Here is a 22,840-nt window from a genome sequence, read left to right as displayed (position 1 = left end):
TGAATGGCCATGCTTAGAGATGGCCTCCACTGACCAGGGCCAGTGCTCTGCTTCTGGAAGGTTAAAATAAAAGGAAGGAGGAAAGTGTTATTTAAAGGCATTGAAAATGCAGATTGCAGTTGAGTGGGCCTGGGGTGGTGCTCGATGGTACGTGTTTTGAACAAGCTTCCACGTGATACCCACGGCCCAGGCCCAGACAGAGCCCAGCCACCGTTCTGCTGCTCCCAAGAGGCCTTCGGAATCCTGGAGGGAGTCTCCTGCCTTGGTTAGGAATTCCAACGGAGCCAGTGACCTTTCAGAAAAAATCCGCACTCTCGCCCGTCCCTCCTCCAACCCCTCTCTTTTCTCCCCTGTGAGTAAGAGCGCTCAGACAAACCCGTGGCCTCGCCCTCTGCCTCCTCACCCACACAGGGGGGACACCCAGGGGACAGCATATCTGGCCTCTCTCCCTCCGGGCAGCTGGGGGTGTAGCCTGGGGACAAGCACAGGGACAGCGAGAGCAGCAGGAGGACTGGGAGGAGATCATTGGGTATTTTAAGAAGCTCCCAGAAAGTCATGCCATTTCGTTAGCTGAGGAAGCAATTGGAGAGCGCTCCACAGTGTGGTCAATGTGAACTCTCCTTCCTGGTGGGCGGAGAACTGCTCATGCCACTGGAAGAGGGAGACTGACTAACTTACCTCAAAAGAGCCACGCACCTCACTTAATATGACCCCGCCAGTGTCCAGCTGTCCATCACCTTAACCTGATGTGAAATGCAAAAGTGGAATCTGCCAACAGCGACAAACTCCTTTAGTAGGCGGTCCTACTCCACAGAGGGTACGTCCATCCATGATACCTACGTGTGTGTGGTCCAGGGCCCCTGTTTTGACTTTCCTCACCATTCTGTTTACACTGCGTGAAGGGCCAGCCGGAAGTGCCTTGCCTGATATGTTTGGTTGATGTCGACATTAACCTTTCCAGGAATGTGTGCAAACCAGGCATGTCTGGATGGCTTATCACGTCCCTTTCTCCGCTCCCCCACCACCCTGCATCTCCCAATAAGGAAGTGGCTATTTTAGGCTAAGGGAAAATGAGATGACAGGATTTCCCCCCAAGGCAGCTATGCCGGCTTCAGGGCGAGGAAGCTCTGCACCAGGATAGCAGGACAGAGCACAGCATCTCCCCCAGACAGTGCCCCTGTATCCGGTCCATCCGTTGGTGACTTATGGGCAAAGGCAAGGAAGGGAGGGAGGAGGAAACATGATGATTGGTGATTAGTGTTCTTTGATATTAGGCACACTGGCCCAGTGGGTGACAGTCACAGAGAGGAAACCAATTCCATAAAAGGAATTGCTTCTGGAAGTGATAAGCTCCCTGTCACAGAAAGTATGCAAGGAGAGATAAGAAGAAGGGATCCTCTTCCGTTACTCTCTGCTATGAGAAGCATTAGAAATGGAGCCTGACCTTGAGGCGCCTAAGCACCCCCTGGACAGGCAGAATGAGACCCGACATGGGGTGTGTACCAAGGGCGTGCTGAACAAGTGGACTTGCTGGTTTTCAGATGAGTTCCCAGCAGCTCTCAGCCCGATGAGAGGAAAGTGCCTCTCATCACCTATGCGGCCCTAGGGGACAGCCCTGCCTCACAGGGCTGCTGGGGGACACTCTGAGGAAACCAGAGCCAAAGGAGTATCTTGAACCCAGAACCAGGGGGTTGCAAGAGGCTGTGCGAGTTGGTGTTTCTTTGACTTGTAGAGTACTGCTTTGTACGCTGGTGAAACACTAAATTGTATGGCACTTCTCTCAGTTACTGGGGTTCAGCGATGGGGGAGAGGGAAATGGAGTCTTTTGGAAAGTTTCCCAGCAGAACCTATGATGGATGGTAATGTCTGGATCATCGGGGAAGGAAATGGGCACACAAGGGACTGGACAGGATCTGAAATGAGCCCCATGCAAGGTTCCTGGGCGTTGGCACTCAAGCGATTGAGGGTTTGTAGAACAGTGGGGGGAACTCATTTGGAAAAGCAGGGCAGATGACCAGGCTTGGAGAGTCATGCTGAGGGACCAGGTGCGGGGTCTGGGGTTACTTAGGTCGTCAGGGTGGAGTGGGGCATTTGAGGAATCGGCTCAGGATCTACCTTTTGATTCACCCCCCTTGATTCTACTGTCTTAATTCAAATGCCCCACCATCAGGCTTCCACGAATTCTAGCTTGCCTGCTAGGACAGGCGATGCTGCGGCCAGAAGCCCACTGGGAGGACTCTGTTGGGGTTCCAAATCCAGGGACTCTTGTGGAATCGTGCAATTGCTCTGTGATCATCAGGGCACATGCCATGAGTGCTCTTACAATGCAGAAGGCAACTGACAAATCTTGAAGGCATCCTTTCTGTTCAGGTCTCGACTCCTTCCCTATCTAGTTACAGGAGGGGGAAGTACCAATGTAAATCTGATTTTTTAAATCCACAAACTCACAGCGTTGAGACAGAGAAGCCCTGTAATATCAGTACAATTCCAGTCCTGACATTTCAATTTTGTAGCAATTACTAATAGGGTCATTGAGAAGTGCTTTGAAAATGACACAAGGAGGGGCGCCTGGGTGGCATAGTGGGTTAAAGCCTCTGCCTTCCGCTCAGGTCATGATCTCAGGGTCCTAGGATTGAGCCCCGCATCGGGCTTTCTGCTCACAGGGAGCCTGCTCTCCCCCCCGCCCCTGCCTGCCTCTCTGCCTACTTGTGAGCTCTGTCTGTCAAATAAATAAATACAATCTTAAAAAAAAACAAAAAAACAAAAAAGAAAACGACACAAGGAAACTGTCTCAATGACTCTGTCCCTGTGAAGTGAGGCTATCTTGACATGGCTGTATCAGTTACCCTCTGCTGTGTAACAAATCACCCTGAAACTTAGTAGTTCAAAGCAACAATGAATAGTTATCATCTCATACAGTTTCTGTGGGTCAGGAATTCAGGAGGGGCTGAGCTGGGTGGTCCTGGCTTGGGGTCTCCCGCGAGGCTGCAACCAGGGTGTCAGCCAAGGCTACATCATCTGAAGGCTCGAGTGGGGCTGGAGGAGCTACTTCCAAGGTGTCTCACCCACATGTCTGGCTAGTTGGTGCTGGCTGTTGATGGCAGTCCTCAGTTTCTTGCTATGTGGAGTGCTCCATACAGCTGACTTCTACAGAGAATGATCCAAGGGAAGCACGGCCACAGCCGCAACGTCTTTTATGATCTAGTCTTGGACTCATTTCTGCAATATCTTGTTGGTTCCCAGGTCAGTTCTAGTAGATAGGGAGGGGACTCCACCAGGATATAAAAGCAGTCAGGGGATAAGGCTCAGTGGGCACTGTCTTGGAAAACCTACCACCGTGCTCTATGTTTGGCCCCGCTTAGGAATACCTAGTCCTCACTCACCTGGTTTGATTTAAGAATAGTTAGAAACTTCTCAACTTCGGAATGCAAAGAAGTGGGCTGACTCTTCAGAAACATGCCAGACCCACCGTTTTAAACACAACTGGGTGAAAGGCCAATTTTAAAGTCTACATCAGCGGCTCACCCCAAGCACTTGGAGTCTATTCACACTTCATACCCGTAGAGCAGGTCGCCAATATAGGCAGTTGTGTCTGCCGCACATCCTTACCTCTCCCATGTGCATCCTGTGGGGCTGCTGGCCACACCATCATCCTCCGGCTGCAAGAGGGAGTATGGGACTTGGTCTGCCTAACTGTGGTGCCCCATTTCTCTGCCCAGGGTTATTGGTCCAACAGCAGAGCAAATCACTAAGCAAGGCCACCAGAATCGCCACCACCCCCCCCCCCCCCCCCCCCCCCCGCAAATTCAGTATACAGATGCTGGGAGAGAGAGAAGCTCTCTTAATCTGAGTCATGAGCTAATGGCTTACCAGAGAAGGAAGTAGAAAAGGAGGGAGGGGACTTTTTTTAAGCACCTGGATCCAGCTATGACTGAAACTGGTGAGACCCTTCTTTGTCCTCTCCAATTACGTGACCCAATAGATTTGCTGAAATTCATGTGACATGGAATTCCATCATCACAACTAAAAAATAGTGGGTTTTGAAGAGATGAAAAGCAAATGCAGCAGATCTCAGTTCTTTATTACAGCTTTAAAGGAAACAATGACCCACTCCCTGCTGTCTCTGGTCCACAGAAACAGCCAGCCATCCTCCCCCACCTAAGGAAAGAAGCGAGCAAAGATTAGAAGGAGCATAAACACTTACAAGCGAAACACACCTGCCACCTGGTTTGTTCCAAACACTCCAGCATCAAACTGACCAGGTCCAGAACGGTTCACTCAGCATCCTAGCTGTTCTCAAGCTCTTTGAGGGCAAAGACCATGCTTTCCAGGTTCACAGCCAGCTCCTGTGTGGGCATTTACAAACAAACACTTGAAAATGTTTTCTTAAATGCACTAAAACACATAAAGCGTGTTCTTTTAATAATAGTCAATGTTGAATGAGTTCTAACTAGGCTCCAGGCATCGGGCCAAGTGCTTTACCTGCAATATCTCATTTAATCACCATGTCAGAGGGAGGGAAGTTTCTATTATTATCCTCATTTTACAGTTGCCAAGACTGAGGTCCCAAACGTTGGTAACTTTCCCAACGTCACAGGCTGTGGGAGGTGGGACCTTGATCTTAACACTAATGTGTTTTATTCCAGTTTCTTCCCCTTAACACATCAATACACACACTCACAGGCTTACTCTTCTCTTGCTGCCATGGTGGTCTGGCACTGGCCAAGGACTTGAAACCAAAACACAATGTTCTGTCTGTGTTATTTGCCATTATCACTCCTAACGAGCCCAAGCAATGTTTTCCCGAGAAAGCCCGGGGTGGAATTTTCGGAGAGCTCAAGTGCCCAGTGCCCGGCCTGGTATTTCAGAGGCCACTTGTGCATGTCTAATTGTACTTTCTGTTTCAAAAGGGCGGGCTGTGCTCGTCAGAAGCTCGTTAGGACCCCAGCCAAAGGCTGTTTGTGATTTCAGGGTCGGTGAGGAAAGTGCAGAGTGACGATTTTGTCTCCAAATGGGCCTCTTGCCGAGAAGCAAATCAGTGTTCAAGTCAGCATCCATATCCTTCCCGCTTTTCGTGTTTATTTTCTCCAAGCTTCTGTTTATTTTGCTCCTGCAGACAGAGAGAATGAGAATATATCGCTCTCGGTGGGTGTGGGGAGCAGATTTTTCTGATCCTTGTAGAAGTAGAGGAAGCCGGGCTCGTCCCTTTCTCAGGGGAGTGGGGCGCAGGATTGAGCTGAGCCAAAGCAAAGAATCCCCTCACTTCACAGGGACCGACAAGTGGCAGCCCTTGGTCATGCACCTGCCATGGGAGACTTATGCATTCTTTCACAAACACCAAATTCCCACCGAGGGCTGCCTATGGCTTTACAAGAAATGCTAGCACTTTGCTTGCAATTAGGGCATCTGGCCAGCAGGAGGCCGGAGGCACTTGGGACACAACCAACAAAAACCGTAAGGCTTCTACCTCAAGAGTGATTGAATGTTGGCAAGATATGTCTTCTTTTCCTGTCATGTTTTATGTACATTGGACACTCTGCATAAAGCTGCATCAAACTAGCGCGGTATTTAGAAATACCTGGCTAACTTTAAAAAGAGAGAAGACCGACTACTTAACCTAACCCCTGGTTATCCGGACTTCAGATCACCGATCTCCAATAACCAGGGCTCCTGGAGGCTTGTGCCTCCCTGGCTGCCGGGGAGTCATCACAAGGAGCCTCAGGACCCCTCAGAAACCTGAGATGTGCCCTCTGCAGTAGCAAGAAAAAATAACATCACCTCCAACTGGGTTTCAGTGTTTATTGTATTTTATGTTTAATTTTTTAATTTTGTCACCCCATAATGTGGCATGTAAGTGGATACTTCCTTCCCCCAGGTGTGTCTTCACCAAAGTGCCCTCACCTCCTGGTTCTTGTGAATAAAGGAGGGCAGCATGGGGGACAGAACCTAAGGGGTTAAGAGAACTGCAGCCAGAGAGGAAATGAGCCACAGCCGAGTGTGGGACCCATCCATCTCTTCCTTTCATGGTTCTATGGACCGTGTCATTTGCAGCTCTGACACAGTCACAGAGCCCAGGCCGCCTCATTTCCCAGCTCAATGGGGAGAAATGCTATTTGATGTGGCAAAGATTTGGTAACCAGCTTGGCTTTGGAGGCTCAGGCCATAACTTGGCCACCAGCTCACAGCACACTCGTGGGGACCAGGGAAGGGCTCATCCTCAGGCTGGATCAGCCCGTAAGAAGTGACTCATTCACACGCAGATTGGAGACTCTATTCCTCCCAGAAGCAATAAAGAGCCTGGCCTCTCCCCTCCGCCGGCAGAATTCTTACGATACTCTCAGCCCTTTTTGCAGGCAAAATTTCCTTTTCTCCAAGTGTGTCAGACAGGGTGACTCATTCTTCATGACCTAGGTTAACCCAAACCCACGCAAGAGCCGAGTGACAAAATCCTAGGGTTCTTGAGGAGAGCGGGAGGGGACAGCCTCAGAAAGTGGGATGTCATGAGCCAGGGAGGGTCTCGCATCAGAATTTTTGTCTGCTATCAACAGACAGTGACTTCGAGGGTGTCCATCCATCCCCCAGCCATGGATGATGGCTGAGCCCTTACTGCACACAGGTGCTGTGCACAGGATATGAACGGGCTTGGCAATGAATTCTTCTCCAGCAAGCCCACGGTCTAATAAGAGAGACAAAACCAAACAAAAGGAGGAAAATGATCTTGTCTGAAGAGTGGTGTCTACTAAGTGTGGCAGAGTCTGTGGTTACCTTCCCAGCATTCTTCCCTTCCTACTGATAGAACCCTGATCTTATGCAGGGTTGGAGCAGAGATTGCTAGATTTCAGAGAAGGTGGTCTCTGTCTGGAAGTGGACACGTGGCCCGGTTCCGCATGATGGAGATGTGCCCGAGGGCTTTTGGGAAACACTTACTGTGGTCATCATAGCCTCCCGGCTTTGAAGGTGACATGATGGCTAACACCACAGCAGCTATCTTACAACCAAGAGATAACTTGAAGACTGAGAGACAACACAATGAGGATGATGAATGAGAAAGAAGGAAAGATTTGCCTGGATCTCTAATGACTCCTTGGAGTAGCTGCCAACGTCCCAGCTTCTCAAGGTGTGGGGAAAACAACCTCCAGGGATTTTATAAGGCTGTTGTTGGAAGGGTTTCTCGGTCTTGGCGGCTGCCGGCATTCCTGACTGGTACATATGGATCCCCGGGGAGTATGGGAAGAAAGAGAAATCAATTCCCGGTTGAATGGATTAGGGAAAAACGTTGAAAGGCATGTAAATTGAGACTTCACAATATGATCTGTATCGGGAGGCAGAAGAAAGGGCATACCAGAGGAAAAAGCCGTCTAATAATGACGTCATTTATTTAGTAGCTACTATGCTCCAGGTGGTGCTCTAAGGCTGTTGTACACGTATCATCTCATGCAATCCTCCCAGCAAGCCGGTGAGAGAGAGATGATTACCGTGTGCACTTTGCAGAGAGGTAACAGCTCCAGACAAGTTCAGTAACTTTCCTCTTAAGTGAAGGAGGGGAGATTCAAACTCCCAACTGGTCTGAGTCTGGACCCTTTGCTCTTCATACGCCCATACTTATCTCTCTTCTGAGAACATTGCTCAGATAAGGTCGTATCTAATCCCAGAGTTAAGGATGAGCAGGAGTTGGAGAGGCAAAAGTCTGTGGGGAAGGAGGCACTGTGGGAGCTGTTATTTGGGACGGAGGGGGCGTGGGGCAGCAGGTGGGGCAAGAGAAAGGGGGAGGGGACAGGAGAAAGCTCTGGAACTGATGTATGCGTGTGCTTCCTCACCATGGCGCTATTCACAAGAGCAAGAGATTGGCCGTAATCCACCAGTCCCTCAACAGCAGGCAGGTGTAGTAGGCTGGGTCAAACAATGGGATGTCACAACACAACAATGGGGCTGTGTTGATGATGTCACAGTGCACTGGTCAGAAAGCCTCTCCAGAATGAGGTGAGTGAAAAGACAAAGCACAGGGCAGCACGTTACTGTTGCTACTTTTTGTGTAAAAAAGCAGATGGGGAGTGAGTGTCTGTTTCTGCTTACTGTAGATGCATAAAAGTTCTGGAAGGAGAGATAGGAAACTGAAACTGTGATTTCCTACATGCATGGGGCCAGGCAAGGGAGGGCAAGCCATTGTGGTGTGGTCCCATCTTCTTGAACCATGGGAATGTCACCCATCAGAAAAACATTAAAAAAAAGGAGGGGGGGAGAAAGCACAGGCAGTCAGGGGACCTGCCCTGAAGTTGGTCAGTGAAACTGGGAAGAAGGAAGTTGGGGGGGCAGTGAACACAAGCCAGGATGATGTGGGATGTGCCTCAGAGACTCCAATGCCGAGATGGAGAGTATGGGGGGTGTGGCCAGGATGCCCTTTCCCCCCACCGCTTTTTATTAAGGAAAATTTTACATGTACAAAAATAAAAAGAGTAGTTTAATGAACTCCCATGTCGCTTTTACTGAGTTTCAAAAGTTACCTGCAAGTGGTTAGTACCCCAAGCCATCATCACATCTAAAATGATCCCTTAATATTGCCACGTTTCCGACCAGCATTTAAATTTCTGTGATCACCTCGTAAATGAAAGTTTTCCAGCTGATTTTTTTCCATTCAGGCCAATTCAGGATCCGAACAGATTCACACATTGTGCTCACTTAGCCCAACGGAAGCCCCTTGTGGTTGTCGATTGTCTCTCCTCTCTGCCCATCTTATTGTGCTGGAGAAGCCACGTGGTTTGACCTGTGTCTGGCCAAGCAGGTGGCCACGGTGCCATTTCACATGTCCTCCTGTCTGTCCCTGTGGTCTCTCTACACTGGGAGCTCCAGAGTCTGACTAAATCCAGATCTGCCTTTTTTTTTTTTTTTTCCCTCCCACCTTTCACTTTTGCAAGATTACTTCCAAGACGCTCCTGGGCATAGCCCCTGGTTCCAGCTGGGGAGTGGGGCTTGAGGCTGTCTCATCACAGTTGCTGATACCCATCAGCACTTCCCCAGGATGCCAACAGCAGGGTTCTTGGCAGAGGAGAGCCACGGGCAGATCTGGACTTTGAAGGTCCCCTATGGCTGTGCTCTGGAGAACTCACACTTGACCTCATCTTTAAGATTCGGGGGGAGAGGCTTCTGGGTCTGGCCTGAGCTAGTGGCTGTGGGGCGGAGAGAAGAGGAAGTCTTCGCGAGGACATTAAAGACAGAGGTCACATCATGGGCCAGTGATGGGCTGAACGGCCAAGGGAGGGCTGCGGGTGGAGGGGGAGATCAGGAGGCATCAACACCAGTTTCCGACTGAAGCTGAAGGAGAGAATGGCATCTCTCAGGGGAACACAGAACCGAAAAGAGAAGGGCCATGTTTTTGAGGCCCAAGCCACGTGCAGAGGAGTCCACCCACTAAAGACTCATTGTAGTCTGGGTGGGGTGACCTTCAGGTAGGGGCAGAGCAGGGGCAGAGCAGACGAGGCAGGTGCAGGGGGCTGAAAAATAAAGCAAAGGCATCTGATGTGCAAACTGCACATCTGATTAGAACACTCCCACGGGTTTGGTACAACCCCTCGGAAAACTGGCAGGATGGACTGCGGGAGAACGTGTGTCTAGGACACAGAACTCACTGATGGGCAGGCTCCTACACATCCCGCAGAGCCCTCCCGGCCTTACCCATAGGGGAGGTAGGTCCAGACTTCTGTCTCAGCTGACTCTACTTTCAGGGACTGTGACGGTAAAGACAAACCCTGCCTGATCCCTCCACCTTCTCTGTCCCCCACCCCTACCCCCCACGTCAGCCCTTGAGCCAAGACACCCGCTCCCGTGTTCGCTGTGGAAATGTTCGTCATTCTTTGGCCCCACAGCAGGCCAAACCGTGTGGAAAGAGCTGGGGCCTGGGAATTTCTAGAAGATTGTGATCTCTAGAGGGTCAGGGACAGCGAGCAGCCTGGCCTATGCCTCTGGGTCCTTCAGCTCTCAGGGTGAACGTCACCTTCTCAGAGGACTCACTAGAACAGGTTATTTGGCTCCACTGTGATGAGCAGGATGCTGGGGGCTGGGCTCAGATCCCGCTCTGCCACTCTCTCATTGGCAAGCCTGGGGCAAACCACGTCACCTCTCTGAGCCTGTTTCCCCATCTGATAAATATGCTTTCCTGTGTGGTTGTTGGGAGGAATCACAGGACTTCAAACACGTCACCCAAATATCCTTGGCGCTGTCTTTACCACAGATCCAGAATCTGGGCACGTCTCACATTACCCACCCTGGTGCAAGCCACTACCATCGCTTCCTGGACCATCACTGGTCTCCCTGCTTCCTCCTTTGCCCCCACAGGCCACATTGCTCATGGCAGCCAGGGGGATCAGATCGTGCCCCAGAGCCCTGATATCTGGGGTCCTCTGGAGCAAAGCCAAAGTCCCTGAAGTCTCCAAAAGACCTGCCTGGACCAGTTTCCTGCCACCTCTCCACCTCCTCCCACTGTCCCTCTCCCTTGCTCCACCTTAGCCACACTGGCCTCCTTGCTACTTTTTTGAACAAGCCTGGCACACTCCTGCCTCAGGGCCTTTGCACTTACTGTTCCTTCTGCTCACAACATCGTTCCTCTAGCTATTTGGTGGCTCCGCTCTCTCCATCTGTTAGCTTAAACATCACCTTCTCTGTGAACTTCTCAAGGTACAACCACCATCATCCTGGTGCTCACTGTCCCCTTCCCCAGCTTTGCCTTCCTCCCTAGCTCTCACTGCCAGCAGCCATAGCAGCTACTGTATTTACTTAGCGGCTTTTTGTTCTCACTAGAACGTGGCAAGGATTTGGACTTTTGGTCACTGGCATATGCCCAGCACGTGGAACAGGGCTTGGCATACAGTAGGTGCTCAAGGAGGGCCTGGTGGGAATCCATTCTGATTGCTCAAGCCTCTTGCCACACCAGTTATTAAGTGTTTCTGGATGGGAGACCTCTGGCAGGACCCAGACAGCCTTGGGTCTGTGCAACAGAGCAGAGACAAGCCAGCACAGTAATGGGACATTTGGGGTTGGAGGCAGAGAGGAGCCCCTTGCCACCAAAATATCTCCTTATTCAGTTGTCACGAAGCTTCCAATTCCACCGACGCTCCTTTTCTTTGGGATTTAACTCTTTCTCTGTGCTTCCTCCAGACGGAAATATTCCAATGCCAGCATTCCAGTCTCTGATGGCAATAAGGCTGCTCCGATCAGACACAATAATTCCGAATAGCAAACCACCCTGAACCCTGAGGCTTCAAAATAGCCATTTACCATTGTTTAAGAGTTTTGGGGTTGGCTGATGGTGCTGCTGGGGGGGCTGGGCTCACACACATTGCATCGCCCCTGACTCCTCCGTGAGAGTCCTCCCCCGTCCCCTAGCCCAGAGATGTCCTCCTGGCTGCCTCAGGGGTCCCAGAGCCAGGGAACACTGCGAGGCCTCTAGAGGACAAGCTGGGATTAATACCCTGTATCTACAAGACAAATTGAGTCAGAAGGTGGGTGGATTCCATCCTTTGATGGGAGGGATTGCAAAGTCACGGTCCAGGGATATGGATACAGGGAGGGTGGAGAATTATGGGCAATTTTTGGTGTCAATCTTTTGCACTGTTTCCAATCTACCATTTAAATTGAGGATTAGGCAGAGGAAACCAATAATAAGTAAATAAAAACATAGATAAATCCCATGACTAAGAGCCGGTTTCTGGGGTCCATTTTGTCTCTTGGAGCTCTGAGCTGTTGGGAAGGAGGATGGCTCTTTGAAGGAAGCTTTAAAGCCACGGCCACGTCTTTTAGAAATGAGAACGTCCACAGCAGTGCAGGCACTGACCTTGATGGCCTGTCACAGGGCCCAGCGCCCCCGTCCTCGCCACTCCCCACTCCTCTGGGCGTGCACCTGGGTTTCTGGTCTGCGCGTCTGACACCCAGCATCACAGAGCGCAGCCGTGGGGACACCCACCGCCACCTTGCACGATGGCCTGTTTCCTTCACCCAGCTCAGATCTGTCTGCGGAGCAGAGTGCAGTAAACTCCGTGGGTCCCCTGCCTACTGAAAAATGCAGTTCTCTGCCCAAGGCTCATTATTCAAGCCTTCCCTGGAGATGTCATTAGTAGCGTGCATAGCTCCTGCGGAGCCAAAGCAAAGGTGAGAAGGCGACACGGTCATGACCACAGTAACTAATTACTGGCTTTTGTCCTTGTTCCTTCGTGTCCAAATTGCATCCACAGTTTAGAGCTCATTTGCTTTATATTCAAAGAAAATGCAAGCACGGAACACGGTAGGAGGTATTCTGCGACTCCATTTGCCTGCTTGCCCCGCGAATCTGCCCCACAGCCAGATGTGGGGGGCCTCTGTGTGGGACCCAGAGCTTTTGTCTAAGGCTCTGAGGTGGCAGAACCATGCACTGACCCCCTCTGTGTGGTTGGCATGCCCCAGGTTTGCAAGCTGTGTGTGATCTCCCTCTTCCCTGCCTCCACGTGACTCCGCACTGTCCTTACTTCAGCTAATGCTGTTTTCAAACCTGAAAAGCTGTCTTGGACAAGACTTCCCATGAGGAGTCCCCATGAAGGTGCGGCCATGGGCCGTGGGTCTAACCCACAAGTATGTTCTGTGTGTTCTGTCGGGTGCTATTTTTTTTTTTTAATGAGTCACCATTGAGAAATTAAGATGTCATTTAAAAATGGTGGCAGACATTAATAATGGTTACCCACTCAGGATCTGTTTACCCTGCTTCTTTGGTTATGAACCCTGGTTTCAGGGCAACAATGTACCCAGATCAAAGACTACATTTCCCAGCTTTCCTTGTGGCAAAGTAAGATCATGCAACTGTTTTTTTTCCCCACATGACTCAGTTCTAACCAATAAGATGGAGTGGTGGGCCCCTTTGGCACTTCCCTCCTTTCTTCCTCTGTCTGGAAGAAGGATGAGTGGCTGGGGCTCCAGCAGCCATCTTTGAGCTATGAGTTGACCTTGGATACCACAGGCTGGAATGGTGCAGGAGGGAGAGAGAAAGGGTCTGAGGCTCCTTGGTGGCTCTCAGAAGCCAGGAAAATAGCCCTAAACCACCTGCCTCCTGACTTTTTTTCAAGAGTAGAAACAAAAAGCCAAGCAAAATAAAACCTTTCTTATGTAAGCCACTGTACTTGTGGGTCTTCTGTTCTAGATAGCCAACTTAATCCCAGGACAGTGCTTCTCTTGAAAAATTGAAATATCTGGTAATCTGGGTATATACTCTTTCTTTATAACGACATCATTGAGATGTAATTAATACACCAAACAATTCATCCATTTATAGTGTATGATTCACTTGTCCGTGGGATAGTCACAGAATTACAAGCCCATCACCACCATTTACTTTCCATCACCCCACAAAACATTTTCATCACCCCAACACAAAATCTAGATGCCCTAGCAGTCATGCCTCATTCCCCCACCCCAGTCCCACACCAGCCACTGTGGATCTATCTGGACATTTCATATAAATGGAGTCCTACAATATGTGGTCTGTAGGACTTCTTTCACCGAGCACATTGTGTTCAAGGCTTGCTGGTGTTGTAGCGTGCACCAAAACTTCATTTCTTTTAATGGTTGAATGATATGCAGCCTCATGGGTCTGAGACAGCGTAGGCGGAAGCAGGAGGGACATAACCTCCTATAAAGCCACTGGTTGGAGTCAGGGGTTAAAGGTTTCCAGAAGCTTAGAGACAAATACCTCTTTCTAGGAAAGCAATCACGTAAGAGAGAACAGTCGTAGGGGAGTAATGGTTGTCTGAGAAAAATCAGAATAATTGAAAGCACGCTTGCACAAGCGTTTCTGTTTTTCCACAGCCCTAAAAGTGTTGAGCAGGAAGAAGGGTATCCTATGATTGTCTTGTGTCCACTAAAAATTAATGACCACATGGTCATGACTATGGGACTGCAGGAAACTCCCAGCCCCTCACTCCTTAGAAAAGTGCCTTTAGAAGCCTTGCACACTACCCCTCTGGAGAGCGACGCTCCTTTTTCTTGCTGATTCTCTTGTCTACAAGTTATCTCTCTAATAAACTCTGCTTGCTTTCTCTCAAGTTCAGAGCTCTTTCTGATGGCATTGAGACATAAGAATCCGGTTTTGGGGGTCCGGTAATAGGAATACCATACTTTGTTGATCCATTCAAGCGACGGACACTCCTGACAGCTGCTCACTGTCCCTTTCCCCAGTTTGAGTCAGGGCAGGAGCTGAGTCAGGGCTCTCCCCCCGGATAGGGTGCAGCTTCCAAGTCCTCCCAGCTGTCTCCCCTCACCGAGGCTGTGGGTTGGCGTTTATCATTGCTTTCACACATCCGTTTTCTTATGGAAGAGTATTTCTCGGTTTCCAGGTCTCTAATAAAAGCAGAAGAAAAGGTCAACAGAGACAGTCATGTACTTCTTCTCTTCCGTCCAGCCAGCTGCACCCATAAGTTCCCACCTGGACCCTCTGGGCATATGGAATTGTGGTTCCTGCTCTGGTTAAGCTCATCATTTAAAAAATGACATTAGGGGCGCCTGGGTGACGCAGTTGGTTACGCGTCCAACTCTTGGTTTTGGCTTAGGTCATGATCTCAGGGTCGTGAGATCGAGCCCAGCATCAGGATCTGCTCTCAGGATGGAGTCTACTTGGGTTTCTCTCTCCCGATCCAACTGCTCCTCCCTCCCCTTTGTTTCTCTCTCTCTCAAATAAAAAAAAAATAAATCTTAAGAAAAAGAAAAAGACATGGGCAGAGGCATGTCTGGTTCCCTCTCTGAGTAGTCCCTAGCTGGTTGATGTTCCTTTTAAAGAGGAGGAGGAACAGAAGGCAATCAGGGAAGGAGATGGTGGCAGGTTGAGGGGGCCCAGTGCCCATGGGAGAAGAAGACACATTCCAAGGTCTTCCCAGGAAGGAGGCAATGGGACCACTGTCTTGGGGCTTCCCTTCCCTCTCTATTGGCTGGGAGTGTGAAGGACCCAGACCCCCACTCTGGATGGAGCATGTGCCCAGAACTCCACTCGATTCTTACAGGCAACCCCCACATTTGGAACAGAGAATCCCTTTCATGGAGTGGGGCACAGTGGGCTAGGACTCTGGTCCCAGTTCTTCCTGCTTGGGTTCCCAGTCCCACGGGTTCCCAAAGACCTGTCCCTGATGAGGGCTCACTGGCACTCCCGATTTAGGGCAACATGATCTGCAGTGTGCATGGCTGTTTACTTATGTCTTTATAGTCTGAGACTATATCCTACAGTTGGGGCTCCTTCGGGAGTAAAAAGTAGCTTCTTCTCCTGCCCTATACAGATAGCCATGATAGGTAGTAATCTGATTTTTAACCACCTTAACTGATGACGCAAAAAAAGTGGCAGCCTTAGGCAGTCCCCAAAATGTTTTTGCTTTGTTTCTTCATTTTTGTGATCCCAGAAACCCCCAAACTGGGAATCACCCCCTACTACAGAGTGCTTCGAGTCTGTCTCATTTTGATCCTCAGAAGAAAACTGTGCCATATGGAGGGAGAGTGTCTACCACTGCACAGGATCATTGGAGATAACCATTTCACCAACATTTTTGAGGTCTGGGGACTTGTAGACCAGTGACGAAGTGACAAATCAGGAGACTTCATCTTTGTCTTCTGTTACTGCCAAGGCAGCTGAGCACTGCCCTGCCCTCCACTGTCCCATGATGGGGACACAGTCACGGCCAAGGCAGGCGAGTGCTGACACAGGAGCCCTGGAGGTAGCACCCCATGTCGTGGGTCACGTTGGTCCGTTCGGGACACGTGCCGAGAACTCGGTCTTGCTTTGTGGCTCGTGGGGAAATAAAAGCGGAACCCTTGGTTCTGTCTGAGTCTTGCAAATCGGGATGCATTATTCCAGGGCATTGGGTTCCATTGAAACCTCTGGAGCATGGAAGTGGGTAACCCTGCAGGTCCAGGGACTGCTGTGCCTCATGGTGCAACTGACTTTCATTGGCAGAGGGACAGCCTTCTCTGCCTTGTCCTAACTCCTGGTGTTTCACAGGCTGATAAACACCAGTGCTGAGTCAGAGTTAAATGATCACCCACTCCTACGGCCCTTGGTGGGCCAGGATTGGGGTAGAGAGAAGCAGGCACAAGCTCTGAGCTAGTCCTCCTATTGGGGTCGTTCTGGGACAAACGGATGGGATGTGTGTTTCCATCCTTCCTTACAAGCAGCCCAGATTCCTCTTTGGCCTTTCTCTTGGAAGTGCTGAAAAGCTCCGGCTGAGGATTTTCCTGGCTGGTCACTGTCAGGATGGCATGGGGCCATGGATTCCAACTGAGAGCTTAATCCATAATCGTTCCCTTTCTTCTTGCCAGTGGCCTGAAACCCCAAGTGGGAGACAGGAAAAAAGAATCCATTTCGAGCCTGTTCTGTGAGATGCCTGTTCCCGGTCCACAAGGCGGGGTGGAAAGCAGATAGTAAAGATGGTTAGGACTAGGTCCCCCAGAGATCTTGCAATGCCGATGCTGGGAAATACACTCCCTGGGAGGACCAGAGTGTGAAGGGTGGCCCAGGAGGCGGCATTGTCCCTTACAGGGGAATGAGGGAAAGCTTCCTGGAGGAGGTGGCATCCTGGTGGAGTCTGGTGGAGTCTGGAAGGGTGCAAGTAAGATTTCCACGGTGCCACTCCAGACAGAAGCAAGAGCTTAAACCAGAGCAAGTGGCTAACTTCCGCTCAGGAGATGGCAGTGGGAGAGAAATTGGGAAAAATAACTGCTTGGAGAACACGAGTGGTGAAGAAACACACGAATCGGGGAGATGCAAATGAAGACCAGGGGAAGCTATCTTCTTACGCCCACTAAACTGGCAAACAAATCTACCACGGTTTGGCAATGATTCAGGACAACAGGAATGCTCACCCACAGTCAGTGGGTGTAAATTGTTAGGGGCACATTGGAAAACAACGTAGCATTGTGCTGTCGGGGGGGACTGTTGCCATTCCTGGTAACCCAGCGATTCCTCTCCTGGGTGTTCATGCGCTTTGGGCAGTGCCCTTGAGAATGTTCTTGGCAGCTCCAATTGCCACAGTTAAGGCTAGAAACTCCACCCATGTTCACTGGCGGGAGGGATGGTCACACCTGGAATCCGAGACAGCAAGGAAATGAGCCTGGACTTCTCTCCCCAAACAGAGCCTGGGTGTGAGTGGGCCCAACACTAAGTCAATCCTTTTGATGGAGGGGGCGGGCTAATTGCTTAAGGCAATTGCTTAAGGTCCTCCCTTCTGAGGCTGCATCCAAACCAAATGGCTGGGCTGAGGTTGGGGGGAGGGTAATGGGTCCCCACAGAAAGGCAGGAGGGCGGGTATTGTAGAGGCCACTACTGGTGCCCTCCCAGCACCCTCCGCAGGCTGTTAGGGTCCCTCTGTGTCCCCCCACCGCCAGGGCAGCCTGTGGCCAGTGACCAACCAGTGAGGGGAGGGGAAGCCTACCTCCCTTGCTTTGGCACAGGACAAACTGGGTTGGGGGGTGATTTGCACCTGAGAGCTGCTGCAGGGTCAGGACGAGGCAGGGACTCCCCCAAAATCTCACCTTTGTTTTCCTCCCTTCCTTCACTCCCTGTCCAGGTTTCTCCCAGGAAGAGCCTTTGATTCTTTGCCTCAGCCTCTGTGTCTGGGGCCGTCCAGGTGCTGTTTTATCAGAAGAGAAGTGATCAGAGACTGAGCTACCAACGCGACAGATGGCAGGAGAAATAGCGGCGTGAACACGAGTCTGTAAACATGGAGGCTCCGCCAGCCTCTCTGGGCTTCAGCCGCCGTCATTGAAAAATGAAAGACACAGCCAGGCAGCTTACAGAAGAAACTTCTGCCAGTGGCCAGGAAACATGGACATCCAGCGTCGCAATCAGAGAAACTGAAACCTTTCTCATCCGTCAGAAGGCAGGGGTCGGAGGGAACGTTCTCCCCAGTTTAGGCAGGGTGTGTGGAGGGGGGCCCTGTCCTGCTTTGCTGATGGAAATATAAATTGGTGTCATTCTGGGAGAGGGTAGTTGCATAGTATCTATAAAAATGCTGAGGGGGGAAGTGGGGGCACCTGGGAGGCATAGTCAGTTAAGCATCCGATTCCTAATCTCAGGTCCGGTCTTGATCTGGTGGTTGCGAGTTCGAGCCCCGGGTCCAGCTCCACATGAGTGTAGTGCTTACTTAAAAAAAAAAAAAAGAAAGAAAGAAAAGAAAAAAAGCTAATGGGAAAACCCTTTGACCTAGCAGTTCCACTCCTATGGATTTATGACGCCGGCAATATCTGCACAAGAATGCAAAGACATGTGTACAAGTATGTAAATTCAGCCCTGTTCGTGATACCAACCACTTGTGAACAACCTAAATGGCCTTCCATTGGGGGTTTCGTTGAAAATGGCAGAATAGGGGCGTCTGGGTGGCTCAGTCCGTTGAGTGGCCAACTCTTGATTTCGGCTCAGATCATGATCTCAGGGTTGTGAGATCGAGCCCCGTGTTGGACTCTGCACTGGGCATGGAGCCTCCTTAAGATTCTCTCTCTCCCTCTCCCTCCGTCCCTCCCACCACCTTGCTTTCTCACACTCTCTCTCTCTCTCTCAAAAATATAATAGTTAAAAATAAATAAAAAAATAAAAATGGCAGAACATTCCTGACGTAGGACACTGGACTGCCCTCAGGAAGATTGTGGCCAGGCTCTGGGTCCTGGTGGGTGAAACTCACCCACGACATACAAGCAAGTGAAAAAAGCCAATTGCAGAGTAGGATGGAGAGTGCAATTCCATGTTTGTAGAAAGTACTTCTAAACATAAATATTGTAAATTAGCAAATGCACAGAACATGACCTGGAGGAACATATATGAAGCTGTTTTAACTCTAGTTCCTCTTGGGAATAAGGCTGGCAATCTTTTAGATAGTTCTTGGATTCTTTTGTAGCATTTCTTTGACTCTTTTTAGGCACATGGGTAGCTTTTGCCATTTTTTTGAATTTAGAAATTTAAGATAGGAGTGCGTGCCTGCTGAGAGCTTGACTACGGGTAACTGCTCTTTGGTCCTCAAAAAGGCCTTACCGAAGGAGGAGTTGCTTCTGCCCCATTTTACGGAAGAAGAAACTGAAAGCCAGAGAGTTCCAGAGGTCACAAGTTACAGAGCCAAGACCCAACCCCAGTGGCCTGACCCCAGGCCTTGGACTCTTAACCATGATGCTCCCTTGCCTCACCAAAGAAAAATGAGAGGTGATCCCACTTTGGTTGTTAGGACCAGAACCTCTTTCTTCAAATAAATCCCCGATTGGAAGCCCGGTTTGTCAAACAGATGAGAGGGAACTGCTCTGGTAAAGAAGCGAGGCTGAGAAGCCATTCTCTTCTCTCTGGCCCCTTCCTTCACCACACATCCCCTCCCCAGGACCTGGGGGGTTCCTAGGACCCCAGTTTGAAAATCGTTAAGCTAGGTGACTGGGAAGCCCCTTCTCTTTTTTCGACATGCCGCGGGAATTCTAATAATACTGTTTCCACTGAAAGGGATTGAAAGGGAAGATAGAAATGTGTTACCAGGTCATTTGAAATCAAGTGAAGAGCCATCGTGCTTTAAATAAAGAAGTGTCAAGTTGCCTGTGATTTAGCTACAACACAAATACAACACAAATCGATGAAAACGTTGCCCTCCGCAGAAAGCTTTTATGTGGGCGACACTCTTAGCTTGGCGAATGCTGTTTTGATTAAAAATCAAAACAAAACAAAACAAACCAGACCCTCACCATTACCAGCCTGAAATAGCACCTACCACCACCCACCCCTTCCCCCACGCCACACACACTTAATTTTTTGTCTTTTCTCAGAACAAGCGGTAATTTTTGTCTTGTTATGTTCACAGCTAGGTGCCGGCACAGAGCAGATGTACAGTAAATGCATCTTGAATGAATGAATGAATGAACAAATGAACACAGGTTTGATTTTCATACAAGCGGGCACCGACCGACAGTCCTTAGCCACACCAGCTCTGAGACTTGAGCAACAAATCAATAGTAGCATTGGGTTTTAACTCATTGAATAGAATAAATATCCATGAGTCCATACCAATATACATGGATGATGGCATAAGGAAACTGGGGAGAAGGGACAATTTTTCCTTTCAGAAGAGTTCTACTTAGTAAATGTAGAAGGAATGAAGGAAATAGCAGGTCACCATGGGAACATCGCAGTATTAATGGCCAAGGAGAAGATCCACTCATAGATCTAAAAATTGGTGGGAGAATGTTTAAGGAGAAACAAGATTTGCACGGTTGTAAAGGATGTCCCCTTCAAATATTTACTAATTACAAAGGAAAAGGATAATAACTCTACAGAGGGAGAGACCTGGCAGGAACCGCTTTAACCGAGTGGTCAAGGTTAACGGCCTTAGCGATGAGACACCCCCATAAGGCATCAAGAAGGATACATCATCACGTCTGTGACACTTTTCCCAATAATGCATATCCTCAATCTAATCATGAGAAAACATTAGACAACATGAGTGCCATTTTACAAAATACCTGACCAGTACTCTTCAAGAATGTCAAGGGCATGAAAGACAAGGAAAGACTGAGGAAATTTTACAGATTGGAGGAGATCGAGAAGACTCGACATCTAAAGGCAGTGTGAGATCTGGAAGAGAAAAAGAACACGGTATATAGGGCTCAGGAAACACAGTCTATGCGCCAAATGTAGCCCTCTGCCTGCTCATGTAAATAAAGTTTTATTAGCACACATCCAATCCCATCCATCTCCGTAGGGTCTATGACCATGTCTATGCTACAACAGTAGTGTTGAGTGATCGCAGCAAAGACCACAGGGCTCACAAAGCTGAAAAAATTATCTGGTCCTTACAGAAAGTGTTTGCTGACTCTTGCATTAGAGGAAAAGCTGATGACACAAATCACATCTATGGTTAATAGTATTTTATCAATGTTGATTTCCCAGTTTTGAGAATTGTGTGTTAGGCAAAACTGGGTCAAGGATATAGGGAAACTCTATCTCTGAAACTCTTCTATAAATCTAAAATTATTTCAAGGGCTGCCTGGGCAGCTTAGTCGGTTAAGTGTTGGCTTTTGGCTCAGCTCCTGATATCAGAGTCCTGGGATCAAGCCCCACATGGGGCTCCCTACTCAGCAGGAAGCCTGCTTCTCCATCTCAACCCCGCTTGTGCTCTCTCTTGCTATCTCTTTCTCTCTCTCAAATAAATAAACAAGAATATTTTTTAAAATAAAATAAAATTATCTCAAAAATTTAAAAATTGTTATGAAAAATAAATAGCCCAGATGCTTGGGCAGGATAGATGATATGTGGGCAAAGGAGGCCAGGCTCAAAGCCAGCCCTGGGGAGCCACTGTGGGTGTTGGAAGAAGGACTTACCTCATTGGCTTGGGTTGCAAGACACAGAAACCCTTCCCAGATTACTCGGGGCATAGAAGTTCCAAGCCTGGAACCAGGACCTTGAAACCAGGACAGCCATTGTGTAAGTGTGTGTAAGTGTGTGTGTGTGTGTGTGTGTGTGTGTGTGTGTGTGTGCGCGCGCGCGTGGGCATGGGTGCATGCGCATACCTCTGAGTATCTTTCTCTGTATCTCTGTATCCCGAGGTCTCTCTTGTTCTCTGTATGTCTCTTTCACTCTTACCTCTGCTGGTTGTCTGGGTCTCTCCTTGTCTCTTCCTGCTCCTTCCCACTTCTCTGGTCTCTTTGTATCTCTCAATGTCTTTCTCCTGGCCTTCCTTTGTGTCCCAGTTTCTCTGTGTCTCTCAGTTTTTGCTTTCCGGTGTATCTCCCTATGCCCCCTCTCTGTCTGCCTGCACGTCTTCTTGTGTGTCTGTGTTTCTTCCTATTGTTGTTCCATTCCTCCCCAGTCTGTTTTCCAGTGTCTGCTATGTCACTCTTTTCTCATGAGGCTCCTCATCTCTCTGCCTCCATCTAGACACCCCCAGCATCCCTCTCTCCACAGATTGTGCATGGCACCCAGTGGGGCAGAGCCACAGATATGAGACCCCAGTGGCACTCTTTCCCAGAGACGTGATCTGGCTGCCTATCCCAGACCGGAGTTCATCCCTGGCCCAGTCGTGGGGCACACCCTGACCACTGGGGCTGCACCTGGAATGGGGATTATTAAAGCAGAGAGTACCCCAGGGCTGGCCCAGCCAACACTGTGGTGTGGAAATGATCAAGCCAGCAACAGGTAATGGATCCATCAAAGGGAGGGGAGAATAAAACAGATGTTTAATGATCACGTAGTCTCTGCAACAAATGACACGCTTAGTGGCTTATGACAACAAACATTTATTCTCTTACATTCTGGAGGTCAGAGCCCAACACAAATAGGCAAGTTTATGTTCCTTCCAGAAGCTCTAAGGGGAATCCACCTCCCGACATTTTCCAGCTCATGGATGCTGCCTGCATCTTGGCTCGGGGACCCTCTCTCCATCTCCAGAGCCAGCAGTGACGCACCTTCGAATCTCTCTCTCAGAGCTCTGCGCCCATCCTCACCCCTCCTCTCTCTCTCTCTGACCCTCTGTCTTATAAGGACCTTTGTGATGATGTTGGGCCCACCTGGATAATCCAAGGTACTCTTCTCATCCCCAGCCCTTAATCGCACCTGCAAAATCCCCATGTAAGGCAACATATTCCCAGGTCCCAGGGATTAGAACGTGTACATGTTTCAGGAAGAGAGTCCATGGTTCAGCCCCCCACACTGATCATCCACTAAGGTCAGACATTTTGCCTACAGGATGCCTACCCTGCCTCTGGCCTCATGTGCCCATTCCAGGAAGGAAGAGGAAGAAGAAGGAGGGAGAGGCAGCTTTGTTAGATAAGGAAACCTTTCCCATGAATCATTAGAAGGTTTCCACTTGGGTCTGACTGGCCAGAATCT

The sequence above is a fragment of the Enhydra lutris genome, unplaced genomic scaffold (assembly GCF_002288905.1).
Source record: "Enhydra lutris kenyoni isolate GAN:26980312 unplaced genomic scaffold, ASM228890v2 scaffoldscaffold97, whole genome shotgun sequence".
NCBI lineage: Eukaryota > Metazoa > Chordata > Mammalia > Carnivora > Mustelidae > Enhydra > Enhydra lutris.
This window is presented reverse-complemented; position numbering follows the sequence as displayed.